The sequence below is a fragment of the Lactuca serriola genome, chromosome 3, assembly GCF_051521515.1.
Source record: "Lactuca serriola cultivar US96UC23 chromosome 3, Lser_US96UC23_V15, whole genome shotgun sequence".
NCBI lineage: Eukaryota > Viridiplantae > Streptophyta > Magnoliopsida > Asterales > Asteraceae > Lactuca > Lactuca serriola.
The window spans coordinates 157,864,399-157,871,207 of NC_136410.1; positions in this window are offsets into that span (position 1 = coordinate 157,864,399).

The window sequence follows — 6,809 nt, forward strand, 5'->3', positions numbered from 1 at the left end:
GATCGATGGATTTCTAGCTGAAACAATCTAAACGAGAATCGAAGATCTCGTTGATAGTAGTTCAACAGTAAAAAGACAGATGAAAACGGACGTCGGATGAAGAAGTTATGAGTTTATAACAGAGTTTTTCTATCCCGGCCTACTAAAAATAATATAATAAAAATTAAATTATAAATTAGCCGACGGAGTGTAAACGAGAGTTGTAGAGCATAATCTCACCTACGCGTGGATATAAAGAACGTCGAAGATGGAGCTCGTATGCGAAAGTTATCAATTTCTGAAGTTCGGGGTGCGAACCCCAACACTGTGTCAGAGTTCACGACGTAAGAAAGGGGTTCACGACGTGAACTCAGTGTAGATGTCTTCTGGAGCCTAACAGAATGAGCATTGCGACTACGCACCTACTGACGTCCAAGGACACGACATGAAATGATGGTTCACGATGTGAAAATCGAAAAATCAGCCCTATAAATAGATCACAAGGGCAGTTGTTTAGGGTTGCTCAATTCTCTTCTCTCTCGCCCGTATTACCTCGATTTACGTGCAATTTATACCCTCTAAGCCCCAGTATCATCCTGAGACCAAAAGCGAGTCCCGAAGCCCCAAGGATCCCGAGAAACAGAGTTTCTGAGCCGAAACTCTGCCCACGTGAAGCTCGGTTTTTCACCAAAAACCTGCGGTTACATCCCGAAAGATCATTACTAGAAACGAAACGTTGCCCGATTCACCACTTATCAAGTGAGTTCATATCCCCCACATTTTTCATACTTTTGACAGTTTTAAAGGGGGGGGGGGAATACAAGTCTAACACAAATATTTTGTGTTACAAATGATTTCAAATAACATTAAAATGACATCAAGTCATCACAAATATTTTAAAGTGTTTAAAGTCTTTAAAAGGGTATGCCAACTTATATTTTTCCCCAAAAATCATATTTATATAATCGTATATGTGTGTAAATATAAAAGTTATTTTATTTAGTTTCAATACTCTTTGTAACTTGCTGAGCAAGAGGTTGGATTCATGAACAATTAGTATCAATACAGAAAATACATATAAATTATAATAGGTAGAATTTATGATTTAAGAACACTAACACACGAGTCAGGTATACGCTACTACATTGTTATACAATAACAAGGGTTGGATTCAAAACCACACAAGTGTGAACAATTTACAAATTCATTTCAAGAATACTAAACAAGAAACTTACTAACAATCATTTATTTCATAATGATTGAGTTTTCATCATTATTATACACGTAACATTATATACTTTTCTAGGAGTTAATATGTTCAAGTTGTTAGTACATTTAAACAACATAGTTAAAGTCCTGATATCATAACCAGAATCTGCATCATAGGGATCGAAACAAATTTGTATAGATCTATATAGGATTGACAATCCCGCACCTAAACTGTTAGCTACAGTTAGACCAGCACGTCTGGGGTGACAATTGTTGTCAACATTTCCGACACCTCCAAAGCATCGAATTAGGCCATCTAGTCATAGTATGGTTATCATAAACTCATGAAAAAAATATTACACAATATAGTTAGTGTATACTTAACTAAACTTGAGTACATTTCAAAAGACTAACTTTGTAAAGATACAATTTACAGTATTACATTACAGTTTACCATAACAGCTGGTGGAACCAGGCCCAATTACTTTTACATGTTTTACAAAGGAAATTAAAATACAGAATATTGGTTTACAAATGGAACGATTTATGGGATTAAAAATATTTTTCACATACAAAATAAAATATAGGATTTTCTGGAACAGTTTTACATATTCAATGGACAAAAAACAGGCTTTTGAACATAAATACTTATGCACTCACTCAGCTTGATGTTGATACTCCTTTTCAAATTATTTGTATTCTCAGGAAATCGGTAGGTAGGTACTCCCCAAGCTTCTTAGAAGACGGAGCCATTTTGAGTCATGTATTCAATATTTTGTATCAATTATTTTAGCGTCAATATACTATGATTGAACACATGTATAAACTTTTACTTATTAATGCAGTGCTTGTTCGTACTTTGATTTCTATAAATCCATGTGTTGTGATACTACAAATGAAGTCATCCACCCCCGGACGTTTCCGTCGTCTGGTTTGGGGGTGTGACACGAATTTTGAAGAGGTGAAAGTGAGAGAGTTCTTGAGAGTTTAGAGAGAATTTATAAATGAAATGAAGTTTGAAATGGGAGGGTGGAAGGGCCGAGAATAAGAAGGCGGGGGAGGTGGTGGTGTGGTTTTTGCATGGTGGTCATAAGTTGGTGCATGGAGGTATGTTAGGTAATGACATTATTATTTGGTGGTTATTAGTGAGGTGTCACTTTAGTAATCACCATCTTTTTTTAATTAAACCTGAGAATTGGAGAGGGGAGGAAAAGAAAAGGGTATTAGGCTTGAATACAAATCGAGAATATATTAGTCCAATAAAGATTTTCGACACATTGGGCCCACATATGTGTGTACGGCTCAAAATGATAAAAATAATGGGTTTTCGGTCTATGTAATTAAAGAAGATGGTTTTCGGTCCAATAAGCCCCATGATGAGTCTTATGGCCCAAAATGCTATTGCTAAGTGAATGTGGGTCCAACTAGGGCCCAAATGAGGTTTCTTAGCCCAAAAGAATCATGTTGAGGGTTTGTTGGTCCATTAGGCCCAATAAGAGGATCCTGGTCCAATAAGAGTTTGAACGGGAAAGTTAGCGTTACAACCCAAAGTCGAGTGAATGTAGTACATTGAATTAGGTTTGGAGCTTCACGAGTATGTTTTGATTCGAATAGTTTTTTTTAAATGAGTAATATGTTTAACATCATACTTAGGGTTACAAGATACATCGAAAGTTAGTTACATACAAACATAATTTCCTAGCCCTAAAATGCTAGTTGTGACATCATCCCCCCGTTAGAGGGAATTTCGTCCCAAAATTCTTTTTAAAGTTTTTCTTAGGAACTAGAGAAAAGATGAGGGTACTTTAGCATCATTTGATCTGCGCGTTCCCATGTGAATTCCGGTCCACACTTTGCGTTCCATCAAACCTTTACAATCGGAATGCGGCATTGTTTTGTACGCTTTACCTCTTTGTCCATGATTTCAACCGGTTCTTCGACAAACAGGAGATTCTCGTTCACCTCAATCTCATCCAAGGGAACAATGAGGGTTTCATTTGATAGGCACTTTTTCATATTTGACATGTGGAATATTGGGTGTACGTTATTAAGTTTTGGGGGTAGTTGTAGTCTGTAGGCCACCGGACCAATCCGGGCAAGAATCTCCAATGGCCCGATGTATCGTGGGTTTAGATTTCCCCGCTTTCCGAATCATACCATCCCTTTCTAGGGAGAGAATTTCAGTAGTACACGATCGCCTACTTGGAATTCCAGAGGCTTTCGCCTTTTATCAGCATAACTCTTTTGTCGATCTCGCGATGCTTTGAGTCCTTCCTTGATTTGAACTATTGTCTCTGTTGTTTCCCGAATGATCTTAGGTCCTGTAAGAGTGTTGTTCGGTATTTCCCCTCTTGCCAGCTGAGTTTCTCCCACCTCAGCTCAGCAAAGTGGTGATCTGCATTTCCGGCCATATAAAGCTTCGAAATGAGCCACCTTAATGCTCGTGTGATAGTTTTTGTTGTACGAGAACTCGATTAGGGGCAAGTAGGTATCCCATTCCTTCCCAAAATCTATTACACAAGCTCGAAGCATATCTTCTAACATTTGAATTGTCCGCTCGCTTTGGCCGTTGGTCCGGGGTGGTAAGCCGTGCTCATATCGAGTTGGGTCCCCAGTGCCTTCTAGAGCAACTGCCAAAATTGAGAGGTGAATCTACTATTTCGATCAGAGATAATGGATATCAGCACCCCATGCAGACTTATCACTTCTTTTATGTAGATTCGTGTTAAGCTTTCCATCTTGAATGACTCTTTTATTGGTAGGAAAATGGTGGATTTGGTTAATCGATCGACAATCACCCAGATAGCGTCCAATCTGTCTGCTGTCTTGGGTAATTTGGTTATGAAATCCATGGTAATCTTTTCCCATTTCTACGGAGTATCGTCTCTTATGAGCTTCGTTCATGGTCACGTCTCTGAATCCCCCAAATTTTGGAATCTAGATTCGATTCATGAATTAGTAAGCTCCGTCTTCTTTGACTTCAAGATTTTTATACATTCCACATAGTGCTTCATTCGTGGCATTTTTCAGCTTCAATGCCTCCAATTGAGCTTCTTTGATTTGTGAAGTTAGGTGGGAGTGGATGGTTATTGTTAGTATTTTCACTCGGCGACCCGAATACTCCTTCCTGCTCAGGGAATCGACCACCACGTTAGCCTTTCCTGGATGGTACTTGATCTCGCATTCATAGTCATTTAGCATTTCGACCCATTGTCGTTGCCTCATGTTCAGCTCTTTTTGGTTCAGAATATGCTGGAGGCTTTTGTGGTCTGTTAAGATGGTGCACTTAGTACCATAAAGGTAGTGTCTACAAATTTTTAGGGAGAAGACCACAGCTCCTACCTTAGTATCATGGGTGGTATAGTTAACTTCGTGGGTTTTTAGTTGCCTAGAAGCGTAAGCTATCACTTTTCCATGTTGCATAAGGGCACAACCTAAACCTTGATTTGAAGCGTCGCAATACACTACGAAATCTTCAATTCCCTCTAGTAAGGATAGTATTGGAAAACTACAGAGGGCTCGCTTCAGGGTTTGAAAAGCAACTTCTTATTTGTTAGTCCAGTTGAAGGGTACGCCTTTTTGGGTGGGGGTGGTAAGGGGCTTGGCAATCTTGGAGAAGTTTTAGGTAAACCTTCGGTAGTAACTTGCAAGGCCCAAGAATTGTATGATTTATGTTGGCATTTTCGGAATCGTCCAGCCTTCAATAGCTTTGATCTTCGAAGCATCCACATTAATTCCTTCCTCACTGACTACATGACCCAAGAAATTCACACTGCAAATCCAGAACTCGCATTTGGAGAGTTTTGTTTATAGCCTTTCAGCTCTAATAGTTTCCAAGATCTGGCTTAGATGTTGACCATGCTCCTCCTTACTTCGAGAGTATATGAGTATGTCATCAATGAAAAGGATTACAAACTTATCGAGGAATGGGCAGCAGACTCGATTCATGAGATCTATATATGTTGTAGGAGCATTTGTCAGACCGAATGGCGTAACAACGAATTCATAATGACCATATCGGGTTCAGAAAGCAGTTTTGGGGATGTCTTCTTCCCGAACTCGTAGTTGATGATAACCAGACCTTAGATCTATTCTATAAAAATAGTTGGCTCCTTGGAGCTGGTCGAATAGGTCATCAATCCGATGGAGTGGATATCGGTTCTTCATAGTGAGCTTGTTCAACTCCTGATAGTCGATACACATTCTAAAGGATTTGTCCTTCTTCTTGACAAACAAAACTGGAGCTCCCCAGGGTGAGAAGCTCGACCTGATGAATCCTTTGTCTAAGAGTTCGCTCAATTGCCTAGATAACTCCTGTATTTTGGTGGGAGCAAACCTGTAGGGTGAATTGGGCAATTGATGTGGCTCCTGGTATTAGGTAAATTCAAAATTCGACCTGTGTTTCTGGGGGTATTCCCGGAAGGTTGTTGGGAAATACGTCCGGAAAGTCACATGCCATTGGGATATCTTTAATGTTTATTTCCTATTTTGTTTTATTTACAACAGGGGAGAGGAAGGCATAATTTTTCTTGTGCAGGAATTTTTGTGCCTTGATGCACGAGATAAGACGAAGATTGGTGTCAAGCTTATCACTATAGATTACTAGGGTTTCATGGTTGGGGAGGTGAAGGAGAACGGCCTTCTCGTGGCACATAATGTATGCATGATGGCGGCTTAACCAACCCATGCCTATAATCACATCAAAAGTCATAATATCTACTGGCATCAAATTTATTTGAAATGAGTTATTAGTTAGCGTTAGAGTGCACCCTATGAATATATCTTTGGTTGTTTTGGTTTTCCCATTGGCCATCTCCACCGTGAAGGCTTCGCTTAGCTTTTGAGGTTGTTGGTTTGGTAAGTGTTTGAATTTATTACTCACAAAGCTCCACTCAGCCTCACTATCGAATAAAATGCATGCGTAAGTGTTGTTGAGGGAAACATACTAGTAACAACCGTCGGGTCTTGAAAAACCTCCCATTGACACAATGTCAGGACCCTGCTTGATCCTCCTGCTCCTTGGTTGTTGGCTTTGTGGCAGTTTCGACTAAAGTGTCTAGTTCCTCTACATCCATACCAAGTATAGCTGGCCTCGTCATTACTGTTGTTGTTGTTGTTGTTGTTGTTGTTGTTGTTGTTGGGCTATTGGTTCTGTTGGGGTTGAGATCTATAGTACCGGGCGGTGTGCCCCTTGCGTCAAGTTTGTACACTGCATTTCTCTGCACTCACCATTGTGGTGGTAGTTTCATTTGTTACATTTTTTTACGGTTCCTAAGTATGGTCTGGTAGTACTTTGCGCAGTTGATGTTGGAGTAGTCGGTGCTGGCGCAACTTGAGCGGTAGCAGCGTGGACTGCTATGGTTTGCTACTTTTTGGAGGATCCTTGGCTCTGCCGTCCCTTTCGTTTGTTTTCCCCATTCTTCTTCTTATTCCATTTCTTCTTGGTCTCAATCTCAGCAGTTTTGGTACTCTTCTTGTTGCCATGATCGTAAAGCTTCTGAGCTAGCCTGTTTGCATTGTCAAAAGTCTCAGGGTTTGCTGTAATCACGTTTCCATGGACTAGGGAAGCTAATCCCCAAATGAACTGCTCAATCGTCTTTCCCTCCGAAGTGATCATACCC